This window comes from Corvus kubaryi, unplaced genomic scaffold (genome assembly GCF_017639235.1).
Source record: "Corvus kubaryi isolate FWS band 111438036 unplaced genomic scaffold, C.kubaryi_AGA036_p1.0 37397, whole genome shotgun sequence".
Taxonomy (NCBI): domain Eukaryota; kingdom Metazoa; phylum Chordata; class Aves; order Passeriformes; family Corvidae; genus Corvus; species Corvus kubaryi.
In genome coordinates, this window is record NW_024581136.1 from 8,466,664 (window position 1) to 8,490,065 (window position 23,402).

A 23,402-nucleotide genomic window follows, 5' to 3' on the forward strand; every position below is an offset into this window, starting at 1 on the left:
GATGTATTCTGATAGGAAAACTCAGTAAGTCACTGCTAATTTTTGCACCCCAAAAATTTGGTGTCTGTAAGTGCAAAATGGGCCTGTGTTTCTTTCCAGTCAGGACTGCCTCCACACACAGGCCAGGACCAGTAACTTTCAGATAAAAGCTCATTTCCTTATCACTTTGCTTCATATAATGGAATATTGACCCCAATTAGCCTTGGTTTGTAATTGTACCTGACACAGCAAAGGCCCCTGGTGAGGGACAGTCCCAGCACCATGCACTTTAAAATGCAATATGGGGAAAAATCATACAAAATCCCTGCATAGGAAGAGGAAGCGTAGATAACTAATTTTCTTCTCTTCCAAAGAGTACTTCAATAATTTCATTTCTTGGGGACTAATGAAAATTACAGGACCATGGGTGGGGTTTTTTTTACTTTATTCCTCTGTAAATACAGACTCAGTCATTAACAGGAGAAGGAACAGAGTGATCCCAACAGTCTGCCTCTTTAACACTGGAGTCTGTATCTATCTCTCTGCTACTCCTGGAGGCAGCTCTTAACAGCCACCTCCAAGATGATGTGGCTCTGAGACAACCAGCCTTGTTGCTGAGCACTGTGATTTTTTTTCAGCAACCAGGCAACTTGTTTAAACCACCAAAGAGCAGAGGCAGAGCCTGCAAGAAGCTGAGGTAATCATTTTTACATTAACTATCTGGCAAAGATGTGGGCTGCAGACAGGGAGAAGGGATACAGAGGAAGGGAGGAGCTGCAGAAAATGACAGTGGAAAAGGAAGAAACAGTCTTTTAAAAGAAATCCAGTGTTCTTGTACTTGGTAAGGTATGACACTGCAGGAAGACTGAAGGTAGAGAAGGGAAGGCAGAAAGGCTGCACATCGGCATTCTGCACATTTAGTTCTAATGTACTCTTTTGCCTTTATCTTTTTTGTTGTTTTTCAGGCCAGCTGCAAAGTTTTGCAGAAGACTCCCACTTCCAAAGCAAACCAAAAAGTCAGGGTACAGTGATGGTGCATCTATGGATTTTTTTTTTTCTATTTTTTTTTTTTGAGATCAGCTGCTGAGGAAATAAAACCCCATGCAATTTCCAGCAATGAAAAGTGAATCAGTTCTTTTGCTTAAAAAACCCCCCAAACCTCATTTTCATATTTCCATATTTAATTTTTGCACTTGCATGTAAATTTCTGTTATCTTCCAGCCACATGTTGCTATTTGTCTCTGTAGTGAAGGATTTTTTTTCCTTTTTTTTTTTTTTTTTTTGACTGTGGACTATGTGAAGCCTGACTTGCATGTAAAAGATCCACAGGGAAAAAAATCCTCCAGTCCTCACTGAATTAAAGAGAGCTGGCATGCCACAGGATTGTGGGAGCACCCCACACTCAACACCACCTTGGATGGCACATGGAGCAGGCACGGAGGATCACACACCTACAGACCAATATTTCGTGGCCAGTGCAAAGTCCCACAGCAGATCAACAGACATAGGCAATGGGAGGCTGAAAAAAATTACCAGCCACTTTCTCTTCCAAAAATCAGCCAGTTTTGGCCAACTAAACACTGTTTAGCACTCAGCTGGTAACTCTGCAGCTTCTACAGAGTACAACTACCTAAACTCTGGCAAAATGAGAGCTCTGAGATTTATGAGACCATTCCAGGCAATTTCACTGCATTTAGGTTGTTGTTTATGTTAGTCAGCCCTCAGCTATCTGCCTTTCAATGAGATTCAGGCTTGCAAGATATTTGGGTGCTTTTGAAAAGGTTACATGCAGTCAAAAGCAGGCAGCCAGACTCCTGAACTCAGCCAGAGCTAGTGAGGCAGCTCAGCCTTACAATATGTCTTAACCCAGCGGCAGCAGTGCTTGGACAGACATCATTTCTGTTGTGCTTGTTGGCAGACAAGATTTCAGACAGACTCTGGTTATGATTTAGTTTTGGTCTACATGTTCAGTGCTCAGTCAAAATCCTTGTGCAGCCAACACAGCGACTGCCTTCAATAGGAGAGAGAGTAAATGCAATGTTTTCAGTTTGAACAATATTTCAGTTGCTGTTTTGTCAGTGTACCACAGCCACTCTTTAACTGCTCCAATCTGCTCCCGGGCTGCAGACAGCTCTGGTTTGTCCACATAAAGTATGTTCAGTGAACTAGTCCTGCAAGTTTGCAGAGGGGACATACCTCCAGCTCCACTGTGCCAGTGTTTCTTCTGGTGCCATCACAGGACTGCCAAACCCACCAGTGTTCCCGCTCTCTGCACCTGCAGCAGGAAAAAAGGTTTAACAAGGGTTCTTCCAGCCCTGATGACAAAGCTGGAACTCAAAAAACACAACAGTGCACGTTGTGTATCACCTGGTATTGATCTCCTTCCCTTCTTGTTCTTCGTTTTCTGTATCTCTATATTTATAAGTCTTCCCTCCATGGCACCCAGGTGCCAGCTAAGCCATGCAACTGCAATTCCCGAGGTTTGAGAAGCAACTATTGATAATGTATGAAGACTACGATATTTTTTATGGGAATTGACAGGTTTTGAACTTAAAGAGGCTATGAGTAAAACCAGTGCGAAAGTGAGACTCTGAAAAATTAAGGACAAAGTAATGGGCTTTTATGCAGTTTTTTCAACTTCCAAATGTACCTGCAACTAATATTAAATTATCACTATAAATATTACGCATTATAAAGACACTAGATTACTATTTCTAGTGTAAGGGGCAAAAAAGCATGGGTTTCTTTTTTCTTCTGAGCTGGGGAGTGTTTGTGTGTCATTTGGCACTTTAAAGGTTAGCCTGTTCCTACGAAAATCTTGAAATTCAGCCAAAGACATCCTGGTATTACACACTTTTCTCCTGAATCCCTATTCATGTAGCATTTTCCTTCTGGAGCAGTTAACATAAAAGGTCTTGGTTAAAAGAAGCTTTCCTCTTGGAAAAGATAATCTGCCTTCAAAGTTATAAGTTAAACAACTGAGTGGTCTAATTGATTGAACATTTACAAATTATAATTGAATTTGTGCCAAACTATGTGAAAAAGATTTATGTTCCGCTTCCCATTCTGTTTACCCCTCATTTTTTTGTGTGTGTGTGCATGTGTGAACTGAATCTTTGGGAACTCCTTTCACTTGATGCATCATTGAGGTGGTTAAACACATTGCATTATGGCAGTCTGTCACATCAGTGTTTCACACTGAAATACTGGACTTGACACATCCCTGGAAAAGGAAGCCAGACCATCCAAAATCCAGAGTTATGCTGCTTTTGAAACTTGAGATTCTGAAGACAGAATTTTCACTTAGCTCCAACTGCAAGGGAAGAAAAAAGGAGGGGAAAAAAAAGGTTTAAGTAAATATAATGCAGCTTTTTAAGCATAAAAAGGAATTTTCATGAAAATAATAGTGTCTTGATTGTCCTGCTTATGAGTGGAGACAGCCAACTCTCCGTAAATACTCATATTTATTTTGGTGATCCTCTGTGAAGTAATTATGGAAGGACAATAAGGGGGACAGAATCTGAGTCTCCAGCAAACAAAATGCAATGCATTGCCATATTTCTATGCAACAATTTCTTGAATATGAGGAGTTCAAAAGCACGTGAACTCTTACCTGAGCCCTTGATGATGATGATGAAAATTTAGCCAATGAACAACATTCTTGAGAGAATGTTTCTTTCTACAGGATGTGATCTAATATTCAGATGAAGACCTGTAGTAGTTTCAGGGCTGTATCTTGTATTTGCAAAGGAAGAATTGCAAGTCCATTGAAATGCAAAGCTTTAAATCTTGTTTTCCTATGCATGAACCCAAAAATAATTTTAAAATCTTCTATCACATTCTTCAGTTTAGCCCATTCTCACACTATAACACTGCCCAGACAAGTCCACTGATCATACACAAGACTGAATATGATCACCTTCTTCTCTAATCAGAGAGTATCAAAATTTCTTTTTGCTGATTTCATCACAAAAAAAAAAAAAAAAAAGAAAAGCATTTAAAAAATCCTCAAGATTATGAGCAGCAGAATATTACAATATTTCAGTATTGTAATGCAAAAGAGTAGAAATAGGACCGGGAAATTCTAGTTTTCTGACTTTAATCAGCACACTATAGTGTGGATGAGTAATTAGTATGGAAGCAAGAGTGAAGATGGATTGCCAGATTTGAAGGAAAAATACTGCCTTCTGGACAATATTGCCATATTAAGATTATATGCAAGTCTCAGTTATTTAGTCTTTTTCTGTTACAATAGAGGATATACAATATATTAAGTCTAAAAATAAAAAGACAAGGTATATAACTCTTAATAATATCAGAGACTGCTTGAAAATATGCCACATTATCACTAACATGTATTGCGTGTATTGTTTCTATTATTTTAAATTTCTAAAGCTTTTTTTGAAATAGAATTCATTACTTTTAAGCACTTTGGGGTTAACAGTAACATTTGTTGAAATTTCCAAAATATTCTACTGTTTGGCATGCTTAACAAAGCTCTTGAGCAAGGAATGAGAAATATTAAAATAATCTTAAATCTTCAGTGGATTCTAAAGGATATCTGTTACTTGAATATCCCATGGCATGTAAGATCCAAATTGCATGGCAGTTTATGCTCTCCTTCCTTCCATCTCAGAATCATTTGTAAATGACTCTCCCTTTCCATCAGCAGTTTTCTTGTGATAAAGTCCTGCCTCTTACAATGCCCACCTCAGAGCTCCTGAGTTTATAATATGTGTTCAAGGCCTCATGGGATTCTCTAACATTTACACAGCTGTGGCAAACACTTCAAAATTAACCACCTGACCTTCCCCAAAATGCTCAAAGAGCTCAAATTCCTTATTGCACACAAAAGAATCAAACACATTTGGAGGCCCTAGGGCCATGATGTTTTTTTAGCTATCAGACGTAAAAACCCCTCCATCCACTTTTTCAGAGGACTCTGTTTCACCAGTGCCTTTTTAATCTGCTCTCCACATTCTACCCTACCTTCTGTCTCCACAAAGAATCCATCTCTACCACAGGAGCAATAAATTACCATTGAAGAAAGAATGGTCACTTTTATCCAGAAGCAAAAGAGGTGCTAAATCAATACCAAATTCACAGCTGACACCTAGTCTTAGACTTTGCAGACTACAGACTACAGCCTTTACTGAGCTCCCATGAAGGGGCTCATACCTCTTGTGTCCTTCTAACTTCAGTCTGATTTCAGACTCACTACAGATAAGGCCTAAACCTTCACAATTTTTTTTATCTATTTTGATTTATAATTAATTATTACAGTGAATATCTTCCTTTACTTTCTATCTCATCTCAGGATTCATCTTGCATGAATGAAGCTCCTGTGAAAAAAGCAGTTTTTACTGAAAGCAGAAATTTACTCCTGAGATGGTTGTTGAACTGAAGAGCAGAAGGACAAACACTCTTGGCACTAACTGAGGAGCAGCTCTAGGCCTGTTCTGGATACACTCCTCACCCAAGAAGGGGAGAGGCTGTGGGGCACTCAGGTTAGATCCTCGTCACCTTGGACATGTTCCACATAGGTTAAAATGCAGCAAATTGATACAGTGGGGCTTTGTCCCTTAGCAGGGATGCAGTCATTGTCCGGCTCGCATCGTATCAGTAAAATAGCACTGATTTCTTTGCCAAATTGCCTGGTAAGGCCACAGCAGGCTCTGGATTTACCCATTACCACAGGGTTTAATGACCTTAAGCACAACACTGAATTGCACCTCCAATTGCTATTTCCATCTGATTAACACTGAAAAATGCAGAAGGCTGGGTATGTGTATACAACACTGGTAAATGGACTAACACATTGAGCTGTAACATGCAGCATTTAATCCTCATTCAACGCTTAACTCACGATTATTTACTGAGCCTTTCAGAAAGGGATGTGATAGTACAAAATACAGAGCAGAAAAAGTTGGTCTGCTTAAAAAAAAAGAATAAATATTTGAAGCACTTGGCAATAAACTTTTAGGAAATATGTCACTGAAGGGATCTCATGTAGCCACTGCTCCCAATACCCATATAAAAGGTTCACCAAAGTAATGATTTTGCAAATAACTACTCAGGAATAGGAGAAACGAGTTCAAAGCTTTGCTCTTGGCCATAATCTAAAGCAAAATAAATGTAAACTTCACACAGATCATTTTGAAAAATAATTGTCAGTTTTACCATTGTGGCACAACTGCCTGCAGTTCATCCAAATACTCATCAGCCAGTCTAGAAGTTTATCTAAACTGGGCATCACAGTCATTAAGAAACTCGGTTAAAGGTAGGTTATGGATGTAGAACAATACTACCATTTTTAAATTACTAAAATAGAGCTTTGAGTTATAATAAGAACCAGAGCTAGAAGTTGAATGCCAGCTTTTTTTTTTTTGTTTTGTTTTAAGCTTTCATGTTGACCTCTGCTCTACGCAAACTTAAATCTGTTTTACATCAGAAGCTGCAGGGACGGAAGAGTACATGGGAAAAGAACATGTCTGGGAGTTTAGAGAGGACCAGCTAAATTTTTTGAGCTCCAGTGGGAATGGTGACATAACTAAAAAGCAGCAAACAGCAGGTGAGAGGAAGGATTTAAATATAAATAAGGACACTTTGAAGCCATAAGTTTTTATTGATCACATTCACATTTACAAATCAAAGTCTCTGCTCTTAAAAAAATATTTAACTAAGAAAGAATCCAAAAGTCATAAAATAACAAGCAGGGAAAGAAAAAATATTAGAGAAAAGTAAAGGCATGGAATCATGTTGATAAATATTCCCCAGACTAAAAAAATCAACTAAATACCCTATTTTCTTTAATTAAAAATCACTGAATTATTTAAGGATATCTGCCTGAATTAATTATTGAAGATACATCAAGATCTGCCTAGTGGTGTGATTAGTGGTTTACATGCTTATTAAGATCTCCCAATTTGCACCATTGAATTCAACCTCCAATTAAAAAAGTTATTAGAAATTCAATCCCACAAACAACTTAGCACATCCACACTCCATGCTTTAAAATGGTTAAATATTTTAATTCACAAAATTCATCCATTAGTAAAAAACTATAGCTTATTTTCTTTTTTCAGTGGTCATTGTATACAAAGAAACAATTCCCATTTTATGGCCGTGGTTTAGCAGCACAGCATTTGCCATCCTACTAAAGGCACTGCTCACAGTCTATCCATGGGATCAGAGTTCAAATAGCAGCACATTCAATCTGGACAAAAGTGGTGGTTACAATAGCATAGTAATAACAGTTGCAGATAACAATCTGAAAAGCTGAGACCACTGAAACACAATGGTTTGCAGTTAGAAAATATTTGTGTGTTTTACCAGGATGTAGCTCAATACATCCACGACTGGGAGAAATAAAAATCTGGTGGCAAGACGAAAAATTAGATCAGAGTCCTCTCAAATGAAAAGAAATCCAGTCTTGCTGATCTGAAATGTGACCATCCAGATAGCATTTCTATCAGCTCATTCATTTCAAATTCAATTTAATGCTGTATTAGAAACTTTAACCAGTGCTAATGCATAAGTGCAACTTGGCTGCCAGAGCGGACCCATGAGTAAGTCTGAATAGCCCTTCCTCCACAAGGACCCCATAACCACACTTTGTGAACAGACACATATTCCCTCCACCTAGCAAATGCAGACAGCTGAGGTACTGAATATCAGAAAAGAGGTCTTACAATGTCTTGTGCAAGATGTGTGTTCAGCCCTGCTGGCCTTAACAGTGACCAAGGGGATGACTGGGAGTTAGTACAAGCAAGGAAGAAACATTTAGTGATATTTACCCAGAAAACTTTGCCAGCCTCCAAAAATTTGCAGCTTAGAGACTTCCCACTAGCAGGCCTTGGTGAATTTCTCTTCCACAAACTTCTCCAGTTGCCTACTGTCCTGCTCCATAAAGGATCAGTACTCAGAGCATGCAGGCTTGCCCTGTGGAGAACCATCTTGGTCCCCTCTGAGGCTGTGCATGTTGCCTTCATTTAATCCCCACACTTCTGGTATCAGAAAAAATAGTGGACACTTGTTCATCTCCATGGCAGTCATGATCTTCGGTCCCTTTTTCTTATTTTCTCAGCATTACCTTTTTGGCAGGCTGAAGAATATGGCATATGTGGATGTTCCTTCTGAAAAAGATGTGAAGTCAGGAATCCAGGGGTCTGTGGCTGCTCCTCATGCTTCATGTTCACATACCTTCATCTTGTATTTAATGATTTGCCTCATATAGGTTGAATTATTTTCCAAATATTTCTGTTTTTCCCTAAAGGAAAGAGACTTGATGACAATTCTAATCTAAGACCTAATTTAGATACCAGGCTGGTGTTTTGAAGAAGATAGTGTTAGATCAAATTGCACTAAATTTATCAGGTGATGATCTAAGTGTTTCTGTTTAGTGAGATGCAGAAATTTGTGCCATTAATGTTTGCTATTTGACAGTGGTTTCTTTTCATTACATGAAATGAGAAAACAGAGCCGGTTCATTATGAAGATGGTGAAAGTTTTAATAAGGCCAATACAGGCTGAATCCTACAAGTGCATGTAGGGAAAGTAATGTATAAAAATGCAACATCAAAGAAAGATGAGCAGGGAATGGAAACCAGAGAAACATGTAATGAGCCAAGTCAGACTGAAGTCTAAGATAATTGCTTAAAGATTACAACACTTGGGAAATACTATCCTACAACAGGAGTAGAAAATGGATTGAAATGAATGGGACCCAGTAAATCTGTAACCACATTGTGAGGGTCAAGATAATTTCCCCCATTTTTCAGGTGTAGAAGCTGAGGCTCTGAATAGAGCTAGCAGGGAGGGTCTCACCTGGAACAGATCGGCTCCATCTGGGGTCAGATGTGACCCAACTTGTTCTTTGCCCAAGAATCTCTTCTAAATATTTTTCGTATTAACTCTGGGGCTAGAGGGAACTTAATAACCTGTCAGTGTCAAATAATTAACTTTCCTAATGGCAAAGAGTGGGGCTTGTGGCCCAGTTTAAGTTCTTGCTGTTTGTACAGTGTTAAATAAGCCAGTTGATCAATGCAGCTCTGATGATTTATTAACATCATGCTGCCAATGAGAACTCATGCTGAAACTTAGGATGGCTCAAACCTAATTTTAAAATACTGAAGGGAATCTCAAATCTTTCAAGGACTTACAGAACTGGTTGTATATTTGTCATATATTAACACAGAAAGTAAAATACCTCTGAATAATAAGGAACGCATCTTTCACCAGTTCAAAGTACTGCCAACAACAGTAATAGCAAATTGTGTTTTATCATGCTTTCTTGCAATTCCACAAAAATGGATTGATATCCCAGTGTATTAAGCAATTCCTATGTTGTGTACTAAGTACCTCTGTTTTTTCAAAAAGAGGAAAAACCCCACCTAAATATATTTTCATTTGGATATTTATTTATTTATTTATTTATTTTCTCAATTCAATGGAAACAATCCAATTGACCTGAAGTCCTCACTGAAAAAAATTTGAGCATTATTAAAACAGCTGAAACAAAAGACAAAACATTGTGGTTTTGTTTTCTCACGAAACATTCACAGCACCAATCTGCCCGAGTTAAGATCATTATTTCTAAAATTTGATGCATTATTTATGCCCCATTTAGGGTGACAGTGCACCTACTTAGTAGAAATTTATTTAGCAACTGTCTGCTACCCCAAGAGAAGCTTCTGTTCTTCTTCACCTTTCTAAATACACAAATAAGGAGTATTTCAGTGGAAACTGATCCATAAACAATTACCAGGCACTAAAAATCATATGGGAAACCAAGCAGAGCTTATATTAAGAGGATTTGGTTATGTGCACTGCCATCAACTTTGGTGTATTTTTACCGTTCAGATAAGCAACTTTAAAAAATATATATATATTAAAGAGAATTGTATGAGGATCCTGGAGATGTAGTAACAGCTAAAATATTACTACACTTTGGACTTGCTTGGGCTTTCATCTGTGTACTGTTTGATAAAGATGGTTAAGTATTATCTTCTTCATTTCACACTTTAAGAACATGAACCACAGATAGACTGAACAATTTCTGAAGCCATCAGAAAGATCTTTTTACACTGGAAAAAAAAGCTCAGCTGAACCTTAAGGCTACATCCACATTGGCAAACAGTGCAGACTAGAGGAAGAAGATTTTCAGAGCAAAACAGTTGACAGTGAGGACCAGAAATCTATCTTACAAGAAATTTTAATTAATTTATTTATTTTCACTTTGGACTATCCTTTGTTTAATCCCACAGACCAAGTACCTATTTCTATTTTGAGCATATCAGATCTAGTTGGTGTACTTTTATTCAAAATTAATTCCAGTTCATGCACTTGAGACAGTTCCTCAACATGAGCAAAAGCATAAATGATGGAGATGATCACAAGACCTACTTTAAAAGTTCCCATCTGATCCAAGCTAAAATTCAAAGGCAGACTCAGCCTTTGCAATGTCAGCTGGACAGAGCTTGTTTCAAAGCAGTGTGGAGCCGGCAGTGAGGTGAGGATAAGGGGCATTTGCAGAAGCTCCAGTGGAACCAGGTTTTGGGGCACCAGGACGCAATATTTTGTTACTCCTTAGCTATTTCTGCACAGATATGCTCTGCAGCTCTTGGGTTTGCATTCTTACTGAAAACATGCAAAACTTGCTACATACCACACATCATATTGTGTGTGAAACCTATCCACATGCCAGGCAGTCTTCCAGAGATTACAATAACCTTCAGGTGATGCCAATAATTTTAACTGACTGTGTGTGGTGCTCTGCTGAGCTCAGCCACTCAACACAGTCTGCTGAGCAACTAGAAAAAGTCTCCAGCCTTGCTATGCTCTGTCAGTTTTCCTTACTGCTTCCATAAATTAATTCTGGGGACTTTGCTGATACATTTACATGAAAAGACAACATACTCTTTATCTCCTTGATACCCATATTCGATTATATTCACATATCATGTTCCATGAGAGTCCATGCACATCTCAGGCATCAGGAACTTTTCCATGCTTCCAGAATACAGAATTCTATGAAGGCAGCAATGTGTAGACTTCCCCAAGTCAGCTTCAGTGGATTTTCATACATGTGTAATGAAAATGAACACTGAGATATTGCTTGTCATCAGAGACCTGCTGGATCTGTGATGCTAATAATAATAATTATTGGATAATTGTTCCTTTGATAGTTTTGCTTTGAATAGATAGAGAAGGAGAAAAGAAATTTAAAGGTAGAGAAAGAGAGGTCAAAACATACCAGAAAAATTCTAGAAAAGTTTCTGGAAGAATGTAGCTTTTATATGAAAGATTTGAGGGAGCAGATTAGTTTGTTTACACTCACTTAAACACTTGAGGGATTGTCCATCATGTGAAGCATGCCCCCATTGAGGACTTGGGACCCAGCTAACTTTTAAGTGTAACGTAGACCATGAGAATTCTGGCCCTGAGCACTGTCCCAATATCCTGGAATTCCTGAGGTCCAGAAAATGCTGAGTGATCTACAGAGATTTGCATGTGGATACATGGCTTTTTATATAGAGATCCATTCCAAAGCAGGTTAAGGTACACACTTACTATGTAGACATAGCTGTTGAGGCATTTTTTAAAAATCAAAGAACACAGAAGTAGTATTTAAAAGTTGAAGAGGATTTAGTACCAAATCTTTAGTCCCTTATGCAACCAATTGCTATCTTGTACTTCATAAAATATAGTAGAGCAGTTGAACTGCAGGCACTATAACTTGTACTTCGAATCTACCTAAATGTAAAAAGTAATAAATTACAGTGAGTGATTCTAGCTTTTTAACTGGCATTCCAAGTCCATTTGCCTTTCTAATGCATTTTGAAAAAGATAAATGCCAAACACTTTAGCTGCACATAAGCTTCTTGCTTCTTTATATTATTTCCTATAAATAAAAATATAAATGCTTGTGGTCATGCAATTTGATCTTTGAGCACATGGTACTATAAATCTAGTCATGATACATTTCCCCTGAAAATAAATATGATCTTTTCTTTTAAGATGCAGGACAAAAAGGTTCTTTCTTAAGGACATAAACACCTAATAATCCAAATAGCCACTTAGCCCAGAAAGTAAAAGACATTGCTCCTGGGCATGGTACTCACTGGATACACGGTCTCCATGCCAAGCAAAAAACAAGCTCTTAGTCAGAATTTTTTTGGGACAGAACTGTGCTATTGTCCTCCCTTTTCTCATATGAGAAAGATTTTTTATGAACAGGATTAAATAGATATTATATAAAGGAATGTCTGTATTCTGTCAGGTACTTGCTCTACTTTGAACTTACGTTGTCTGCTTCGCAATTGAAACTATTCTTTTCCTTTAACTGAAGTTGCCAAAATATAGTCTTCATCAACATTGATTCAAGACATCATCATCTAAAACAAGGTGATAAAGCTGATATTTATATCTGTCAGGGGACTGATTACAGATGATGGCAATGACCATCTCAAAAGGTATAATTCTCTGCCACAGTGTATATCAGTATTTTTCTTAATTATTTCTGACATTTTACCTATTACTCCAAGGACTTTCTCAGAGGGCGGAAATAAAGGGGAAAAATGGGTTTTGTGCCACAGATGAAAAAATACATCTTCTGTAAGTAATTCCCAGAAGAAATCTTGGAAATCTTATGGGGTCAGGAAAGAGGCAAGAAAGTAGCATTTGTCACCCTTGCTGAATTGGTCATCTAAACTTACAGTAGCACTAAAGCTGAATGACTTATCTGCCACCCCTTAGGGAGGAAGAAAAGTGAGGATAAAGAAGTATAGGGAAGGAAAAAAGCACACTGGGAAAGTATCATCTAAAAAACTGCCTAAAGATTTTGATCTTTCAGCCACTTAGCTCCTATTTCCCTACAGCAGATGTGCACATCACTTCTGTTATTAGAAATCACATGTAGAAAAAAAGAAGAAAAGTACAGCTGAGGTTATGGCAAGAATAAAAGTTCACCAAGTTTAGGACAAGCAAATAGTGTCTGAGAATGGCTCAGAGAAAAACATCCAGCTAAAGGGGTGTACAGATGCAAGAGAAATGGACAATGATCATCATCTACAGGGATTATTAAGGTAGGATGAGTGACAGGTAACCCACAAAACCAAAAGAAACCTTGAAAAAAGCACATGAAAAAGCTTGTTGCAAGTCACTGCTTTTGACATGAGTTTGATGCAAGATGGACAACAGTGCTACAAAAAGCAACTTGTCATATACCTCTAGAAAAATTTCAAGCACAGTTGGCTGCTCAGTTTAATGACACCATTATTAAACTCAAGATAGGTAAAATGGCTGTAATAGACACAAGCTTTCTGTTTTTATCTTAAAAACCTATGAACACTGAAGCCATCCCAGAGTAATACACAACTCATCACTTGGCACTTGGTTTCCAGCCTTAGAGCTATCTTCTGTTCAAAGAGTCTTCCCTCATGCTCTGAATCTTCCAACATCCCATGTTGATGACCCACCAGCATGAACATGGTTAGCAAAACAGGAGTTTTACATAGCTATTGGGCCTATTTTATCTTGCATTACACAAATACAAATAAAACTAACAGCACTCCGTGGAAGCTCCTACATGTGTAAATGGATTGTTGGGGTATTACAGGGTTGCTAACGTGGGCCACTTAAGCCATAGCAGGATATGAATTATTCCATATTTAACAGAAAGAAACATCCATCTTTCAGATATTTACTAGTTATGTTAAGGTGGTTTGTCCTTAATTTAGTCTCCATCAGAAATGAAAATGCCTTTTTTCCTCTACATCTAGTGTTGGCTGCATGGTGGCCTGCCTTTAAGAAGGCATTTACTGCCTACCTCTAAGAGATAGTAGAGGAAGGGTGAGTGATTTTCATGCTCTGGCACTCATTGTAGGCTGTTTAATTTGTCAGGACTACTAGGCCATGGTTTTGTGCTTTGACAGGTTTTTGTTATTCCTGCTAATCCCATTTCTGTTGTGTAATGTGCGTGGCAGCATCTGGTGACAACAGAATAGAACACCTAATTGTGAATGAATACAGAGAGCCCTGTTCTGCCACATTGCCTGTTGCACTATTTTTGCATTTTTATGGCTGAGGGTGGGCTTCCAGGAGCTGCAAAGCAGACAGCCCATCGTTGTAATCAAATTTGCCATTTGCATGTGTGTGTTCTCAGCAGCCTTCCTGTTTCTACAGCCCCCAGGATTCCCTGAATTTGGCTTTCTGGCTTCATCTTCTGAATGGAGAGATGATCTTAAGTATTTATTAAACAACTTCTCTTTAACTCTTAAGTAACAACGTGAAACTGATAATTTTAAGTGCATTTGGGTGTCACTAAAAGGAGCAGTATGTGAGGAGAGCCAATTCAGTACTAGCACAGCTATCACTGCATTCACCCCTTGCATGGCTTGATTCGCTTGCTGGACGCAAGGACCCAGCACTGTCCTAGTGCTTGGGATTATTATTCTCCATGTGCAGGACCCTGCATTTGCCTTTGTTCAGTTTCAGATGCTTCCTCTCTGCCCATCTCTCCAGCCTCTCAAGCTCTCTCTGAAGGGCTACACAGCCCTTTGGGGTATTGGCCACTCCTCCCAGGTTTGTGTCATCAGCAGACTTGCCGAGGAGGCATCTGGCCCTTCATCCAAGTCATTGATGGAAAAGGTAAACAGTACTGGGCCCATTATTGAACCTTGGGGGACACCACTATTGACAGGCATCCAACTAGACCCTGTGGCAGTGATTAAAATCCTCTGGGATCTGCCATTCAGCCAAGTCTCAATCCACCTCACTGTCCACTCATCCTGTCCCCAATTCCATTGAGTTTGCCTACAATGACACTGTGAGAGACAGTGTCTAAAGCCCTGCTGAATTCAAGGTAGAAAATATCCTCTACTCTCACCTCACCCATCCAGGAAATTGTTCTATTGTAGAAGGCAATGAAGTTGCACAAGCATGATTTACCTTTAGTGAATCCATGCTGACTACCCCCCATCACCTTCTTGTCATCCATGTGGATAGAGATGGCCTCCAGAATGAGACACTCCATAAACTTTCCAGAAATTGATGTGAAGGTGACTGGCCAGTAGTTCCCTGGGTCCTCCTTCTTGCCCCTTTGAACTCCAGGTTGACATTTGCTTTCTTCCAGTCCTCAGGCACCTCTTCTGATCACCATAACCTTTCAAAGATGATCGTAAGTGGCCTTGCTATGCATGGATACAGCCTGTCAGGGCCTGTGGGCTTTTGGATCTCAAGTCTGCCTAGATGTTCTCTAACCCAATCCTCCTAGACCAAAGAACATCACACATTTTCAGCTTAGGTCCTTCTCAGCCACAAGCGTTAGTATTGCAAAACAAGACTGACAAAAATCACTGCCCACATCAATCTTGCAAGAACTTTCAAAAGATTAATTAAAACAAAGCTCTAAAACCCAAGAGATCTGAAGTATATGAATCACAACATCAAAAAGAAAAACTTTAAGGAGAGTGTTCAGAATTTTAAAGTGCAAGCATCAATTTTCTCCTGGTAACACTTGGTACAATTTTCCTCCCAGTAAACAACACAGCTCTTCTGTATTTACCACAACAATATGGAATCAAACCACAAAATCTGTTGGATGCAGAAACCAAGAAAAGACCTAAAGCTGGTATAAAATGTAACACATTACTTACACATTTTTCTAACTCCTCTGTATTATAGGATGTTGAATTTACTAAGTTTTAAAAAGGTGGTCAAGCAATACAATAAATATGGAAGCAGTTTCAGGATTGAAGCATGAGGCAGCCTACCATCCACACATGAAAATAAGATCTTGTCTTATGCTTCCTCTTATCAGCTACAGTTCAATTCTAAACCAAGTTCTAAGAAATGTAAGCTAGTGTGAAAGCAAAAATATTTATGTACGCTATGCATACAAAATAGACAACCAAGAGAGAAATGTTCCTCCTTATCAAAGACTTGTATTAGATGTATCCTTTTTCTAAGCATCTGTGGACAAGTTTCCCAGAAAAGATGCCTTTCATCAACTATGGTAGCTGTTATTCGTTATCATCATCTGTTTATAATCAATGAGAACAGTTGGATGCTCAGCAGTCTTGAAAATTGAACCAATTATTTAGGTCAGTAGTTTTTAACCTTTTTCTATTTGTGGACTCTTAAGCATTTTCCAGTGGATGTGAGGCACTGTTAGAAATTTTGCTCATGTAGATAGCTGTCACTTTCTTTGGCACTTACAACAAACTGTCTAGAATCCATCCCTTCCCTTTCATCTTCTTACGAATATATCCTCAGACTCTGAGCTGAAACAAAACCCCAAACCACATTAGTTAATTGGCTAATTAAAAAAAATAATTAAAAAAAAGTGACCTGAATCCACATGTTTTTAAGCACCTTGACAATCTATGCAAACAAAACTTTTGAACTTTTGAACAGATTCTTTTGAATCTGTTGTTTTGATTACAACCCAGGAAAAGTGTAGTTCTGCAGATGTTATTCTCCACTGGCACAAGCAGTTACTGCTCAGCCTCAGCCCTATGAGATGCTCCTTTTCCCTGGCTGCCAGGCCCTGGCCTCCATCATGTGCCAGCACACCTTTCTTTTCTGATCAATGAGCTGTGCTATGAGACCAAGAGTGATCAGGTAGGGACAAGCATCTTTGACTCAGAACTGCTACCAAAAGTACTTAAGTGACACTGTACCCCAATAGCTTTTTTTGTGCTATAATCCTCAAGAAAATTGTGAGCATAGTTTTGAACAGAGAGTGAGGGAGAAGAGCAGACACAAGCAAGGGATGGCACGAACACCCTAATTTGACCATAGCAGTACAAATTAAAATGTCCCAGGTTTGACTTTACATTCCTAAGCATGCATTATGGCCAAGCAGAAAGGCCTGGGACTGCCTTGGGAAGGAGCTCTGACTGAGATCTAACCACAGGTAGCTTCTGGAGTCCCATCTGAAGGTACTTCCACCATGTCTGGTGACCAGTCACAGCAGAAACTGCTTCTGGCACTCACACCACTCGTGAGTATTGTTCTGCCCACTCATATCACTGTGTCAAAGGAGAGTCACTACAGCAAATCCAGCCAAATCCAACAATCACACACTGACCAGAGTCTTCTTTGTAAAATATTTCTAATGTCATTTTGCTATTTATTGTAAGCATTATAGTTACTGGTATACACAGCAATTACATATATTTGATCTGGTTTCTATTAGACTACTGTTCTGCAGATAAATGTGTACAGCCAGTGAGAACATAGAAAGAGCCACGTTAAACAGAACAGGCTCTTAAGGTTCCAAAGCAACTCAACTTCTACCCTCAGCTTAGGCAGAACCCTGTGGAGTCTTTGGTAATGCCTAATGCAAACGCTCTGGGAAATGCTCTGAACCAACAGATGACAAAATACTTAAAAAACAGTAACTGCTGAAAAGTTGCCTAAAATAAAGAAGGTTTGGGAGGAGGTGAGACCCTTCCTGGTTTTAATGAAAAAAACCTTTAGTCCTGACTACTGTATTTAAATAAAATCTATTTGCTTTTTGCACAGTTCGAATAGATGCTTTTTAATTATTGCTAATTGTTTAAGATATTGTTGTATCCCCCTGAAGATTTAAACTGAATAAATTTAATTCCTTTAAAATATCCTTCAGCTACAGGCAATAAAGTAAGAAGCCCCATAGGTATGGCAGTAAAAATAACCATAAAGGCATAAGCATTTAAATGAGGAGAGCATGGAATACTTCCCACTAGACTGGAAAAAAAAAAAAGTGAGAGAGAGTAAAGAGACAGAAAAGAAAAGAAAGAAAGAGGGAGAGAAAAAAAAAGCTATGTGTTTTGGAGACACAAGAACCAAACCATGAAACACACAGTTGAAACATTTAGGATGACTATGAAAAAGGTCTATGTTCACTTGTTAAGGAATGCGCTAAGGCAGACTAAAGCATATGAATGGCCCTTTCACAGGTCACAGATTCTATTCAGTTCTTGGACATTGTTATTATCCGACAGAAATAGATGGGCCTAATTAATATTCTGGACATACCTGAGAGAACATTCTTAAGGAAATCATCCTCTGGTGGTTTGGGTTTGTTGTGTTTTGGGGGTTTTGTTTTCTGTTGGGTTTTCTTGGGCGCTATATGCTTTTTGGTTTTGTTTTTAACAAACAGGAAATGTTACAAGTAGCATCTGGTTAAAAAACTATGAGCATAATTTTGGTGTTAAAAGTTTAATAAAGAGTATACTTCTGAATATACTTGTTTATGCAAAGACTTGGTATTTTATTTTTATTTTAGTAAACAATTTTGCCATGTAGATTAGAGCTGAACTGCACAGTCATTTTGCAAGCAATTATATTCTTGGCACTTTTCTGAACGTAATATAACAATTACCACAGCAACTGCATTTTATCAGAGCACTCCAAGCATGCAGCAGGTTAATATAAGTGTTCAGCAACTTCAGATAATATTTCTAAGATGCTAATGTTTAGCCAGTTTCAAATGAGCAAACAGCTTCTGATATGAACTGAGCTCTGGTCTTTTAAGATAATGTGGTTATATAGGCCCTGATCTCATATGAAGTGGGACTACTGTCCCCCCCACAAAATACTGTTAAACTTGATGGGAGCCTGTGCAAACAAATACAAATGCAGGGCCAGTTTCATGGCAAGAAAGACAGACTGCTTGGAAAGTTAACTTTCCAAATAATACAGTGTGCTGCAGAGCTGGGTTGGGATCTCCGTGCTCCCACTGCCTGATGTGGGACAAGCTGCCCCCTTGTACAGCGTCCCCATTTACATCATAATCTTTGTGAGCATCTGCTACTCACTGAGTGTCTTCCTGATACTAACCACTGCCCTAAAATGATTTTTTTATTAGTCCAATCTACACTGAATTTTAAAGATATGTGGTTTGATTTCAGCAGTTTGACTCCTGCTGAACAATCCCCAAAAGAATAACTTCATTTTTGTGTCTCCGTTCCTCTCACTGCTGACCCTTGTGAGAGTTTTGCTGTTGACTTCACAGAAAGGAAAAGTAGGCCCCAAAAATGTATAATCTTCTAAAGTCATCCAAACTGTATCACTGTATTTTGAATTCAGGACACCGCTTCAATACAGTGACTTCTTGTTCTCATCTTACATGTCTGGATGGCATACAAATATAGATAAAAGTAGATGACTAATTATCACATCTATTCTCAAGGCATGCATGGAGGGAGGCAATAAAGAGGAGGGGAAGTTTGTGGGTTACTCCCACACATAAATCCTCTATGTGTCAATGGGTGAATAGACACTACTTTAGTCTATTGTGCAAAGCTGTTTTATAACAACAATAAGCTGAAACAGAGAAGAAACTACATTAGAAAGGCAAATATCAAAATACACCACTACTAAAATGCCTGCAGGTAATCAAGTAATTCAGTTCTGTAGTACACCCAGAAACAGGAGTCAAACCCTAATATAGGATATATGGAAAAAAAATCCCATTGAAATAAATAGATCTATTCATTTCAGAGACACTGAAAAAGAGACGAACTTTCTTTGTCTTGCCACTTTAGAGCCCCTTGACAGCATTTTCCTTTTTTATTGTCTTTTAGATATAGATGCCCCTCTGCTTAAGTATCACCAAAGCTACTAGGAACAAATACCTAAATATATAACAGATGCATAAGTGCATCTTGGGATAAATACATTATGGACAATTAACTGTCATCATACCCCTCAATTACATTTTCACCCGCTCCTGTAGTGTACACCTGTGGCTTGTTAGTACTGCAATAAGTGTTGGAAAGCAACTCTAAGGTTCAAAGGTAGCACCACTAAAATCTGTTTTCCTCTTTTTTCTTAAATGTGTGTTACACAAATGTGAAAGCAGAGAAACAAACACAAGAAAAAAGAACAGTACCTTTTCTTTTACTGGCTGACACTGTTGATCTAGTGAAAATTCTTCCCTTTCCTGTTACATCACATAGGAAAGATAATTTGCATGGAATATTGGGCCTGATTCTGAATTCAGAATAACATAGAAATCTAGCAATCCCTGTAGTAATCTCTGATGTAGAAATTAATCCAGAGAAACAGCAATCACAACTCCCTGCACATTTTGCAACATTATTTTAAAGGCCACTGTCTCATCTGTGAGGGGATAATATAAGGACCGCAAAAACAATTTGAGACTATTTTGTAATGCACATAGTTTTTAGTAAAAAGTAAAAGAACTTGTTAGAAGCACGACTAAAACTGATACATAGCTAGGCTACATTATAATTAAGTCTGCAAGTTTGCAAAATGGATATTTGTATAAGTTAAAGTAGCTATTGAATAGCCTTACTATAACCACATTTAGATCCATAATAGTTCCTGGAAAGATTACTTGTCATTAAATATGTAAGTGGCATAATTCAGTAAGCTTTGTATATGGCATTGATAGAGTTCCTGTAAAGAAAAATATTGAACAAAAATATACTGTACAAATGGTCTTATAATTGTAGCTGAAGGCAAACCCAACATAGAAATACCTCTTCCAGTTCATATCACCATGTAATTAACAAATTTCTGTGGCTGCTATGTTTGCTTATGTATTATTCTTATATGGTCAACATTAGAAATTTTTATTCTGATTCTGTACTTTTCCAATCATATTTACTATCTCCCTCTGTTAACTTCTCTGGACTACTGCACTACTTGTTTAGGGAGGGAACTTGGAAAACCAGAGGCTTTCCTGAGCTTCAGGATGAACACAATGGGGTGATCTTTGAGAAAGTGACCTTGGCTGCTCCACTGATCTCCATGCATTGTTTGGCTCACTAGCAAGAAATCTCCCCCAAAATCTCACATGCTGGAGTCCAGGTGGCCCACTGCAGGATCAGGCTGGCTGAAGCAGCAGCTGGCACAGGCTGGGATACCTGTCCTGGTGTTGCAGACTCTACCTCACACCCACTGCTGCATCCCTTCTGGATGATGCATCCAGCAAGTTCCAGCCATGGTCCCCTGAGCAAAGCTACTCCCACAGAATTACCCCATGGACCAGGAGAAAGAAATATCATAATTCTTTTTGGTTCAAAACATTCTGTGTAGACAGGACATAACTGGTAATACCTCTGGTGCTGATCCAAGACAAAACAGGCTGTTAGGACTTGCCAGCTGCATTGTCACTGCTTTTCATCTGTCCTTGGTACTGATAAGGTAAATCAGCTGAGAAAAGCTAACCTTGCCCCCTCTGACTCAGGTACAGTTGTTTACCTACTCACCAAAAAAATTCAGCAGAGGTTCTTAATACTTTTTTTTCCTTTTTCCTTTTGGCACTAGAAAGCCTTTTTTTCAAGTCTTCACAGTTTTATCTCAGATCATTTGTATATGTAAAAGTCAATATATTTTTCTGTATAATGAACAGTGGTGCCAGATGACACTTCTACAGCTTTTTGCCAGCTCCCTTCAATCGTGTTGGCTTTTTTTTTTTTTTTGCTTGTCTTTTAAAAATTCTGTGAACCTGAGCTGAAGGACATGACACCCAGGTATTCACAGATAACATTCAAGAGCTGCATTTTGTTCTACGTCCCCTGTGACTTACCTGAGAGACACTGAGAGACTGAGAGGCTGGAAGTTGGCCTGCAGAATTAATGAAGAATATTGCAAGTGCTTATTTATAGGCAAGAATCAAATATGCCTGGTTTGACCAACAGTGACTCAGGGATTATCAAACAGCAGCATTTTAACATGTTCATGCAGCCCTGTGAAGAACTGGGTTAGCTCACTAAATGATAACAGCAACTGGCCAGTCAGTTTAAGCTGTGATGAGTTATATCATCTTACTTTGCTAAATCCATGGTCTCAAAAGAGTTTAATCACTGTTGCATGACACAAAGCCAAATAAAAATTTCATTGCTTAGCAATAACTGTCAGCTAACTTGCCTTTTTGCAGCTACATCTGAAAAAAATACCATTAAGTGGGTCCTAGAAAGAGCAAAAGAAGAGACATAAACTCAAATATTTGATAACTGTGGGCATTAGCTACTGGGAAAATATTTACGAAAACAGGAGAGGAAATACTTGTTAAATTGAGATAAACCTTTCTGATACATGCTGTGTGCAGATCCTCTGATGTTTGGGTGCTTCATTGCACGTCTGAAAAATCTAGAGACAACCAAACAGCACAAAAATGCATCACAAAGAATAATACTGCATGATCCAGGAACTGGACAGGATGACCTAATAGGACACTCATTTCTAGAAATTTTTTTCCTTGGAAGTATTACTACTTTTGCTTAAAAGCTGGCACCATTGAAAACAATAATAAAAAATCTTTCTGTCTTTCCTGTGTCATGTTTGGGTTTTTTTTATAATTAGGAACTTCATCAAAAAGCATCCTTAGGATTTTAAATTCTTAATTGATGATAGGAAACACCCTAATGTCTATTGTCTAAGCATTTTCATTAACAAAGCAGGGCAAAATTGGTATCAGTAGCATTTATATTTTTCTATAAATGGCCTGAGCAAAATCTCATAGCAAATCCACAATGTAGTCGGAACTCATCTGTTCTTTGCACTTTCTACTTTGCAGATGAGATGGTCTCAAAAGACTGGGTAGGCTGAAGACTGGTTGGACAACTCTATAAGTGAAGTCTCAAGACTCTTGTCATTCTAGCTGTCTAAATTACTTAAACAGGACTCAGAGGGATTTAAAGGGGAGAAACGACATGACAAACAATTATATTCTAACACACTATTTATAACAATGCCCTTTCAGATTATTGTTCCACTCAGACTGACACATTACTGTAATCCCAGGGATGAATCAAGGGACTTAGAGTTAGATCGTGCACAGCTTGTAGGCATAAAAAAAATACGGATAAAGAACTGACATTCAGGAAATATAGAGCGACTCAAGGATAAATTCTGCTGGGATGAGCTTAATTTATCAATGTCAATAACAACGGTGAACACATCGCAAGAATACATGCATATTAATTGAAAATAACTCAGATTAAATCACTGCAGTTTGACATTTTGAGATAGGCACTTTATCTTTCCAAGAAAGAGAGCACTATAAAATCTTTAATCTGAAAACACATCTTAATTGCGTGTTATCACCTCCTAATTGCTTCTATATTATATTAAACATTTTGCTAATTACTAGCCTGATCATGGTGTAAATAGCTTGAGGCTAGAGCTCATAACCAGCTGAAGACAACTGGGCACAATGAGGGCCACAAAGAAGTTTATCACTTCGGTGTATTATCACGGACTTCCATCATTATCAGTGTCTATCACTCTTTATCTCTGCTTCCCCTGTGAGATAAAGAAGAGAGACAATAATGTAGATCAGAGGTTGGGTTGCATTTCAGTTAATCCATCTATTTCTAGCTCTAGATTTCTAATATTCCCCGGGGACAAAAGTTGTCTGCCTACTGCTGTCACTAATCTACTGCTGGAAGACTGAGGCCAGA

General features: G+C 38.4%; 2 long non-coding RNA genes across 4 annotated transcripts in view; one reads left to right on the forward strand and one right to left on the reverse strand.

Annotated features, from left to right (window-relative positions):
• LOC121671107 overlaps nucleotides 1-12,614 on the reverse strand; it is an 86,304-nt gene extending 73,690 nt beyond the window's left edge. For all 3 annotated transcript variants that reach the window (XR_006018391.1, XR_006018392.1, XR_006018393.1), the window contains exon 1: nucleotides 2,176-12,614. This is a non-coding gene — a long non-coding RNA (uncharacterized LOC121671107). The remainder of the gene's footprint in view (nucleotides 1-2,175) is intronic.
• LOC121671108 lies at nucleotides 546-3,972 on the forward strand. The gene is made up of 2 exons (XR_006018394.1): nucleotides 546-676; nucleotides 945-3,972. It is a non-coding gene; the product is annotated as an uncharacterized LOC121671108 (long non-coding RNA).
• Nucleotides 12,615-23,402: the final 10,788 nt, after the last annotated feature.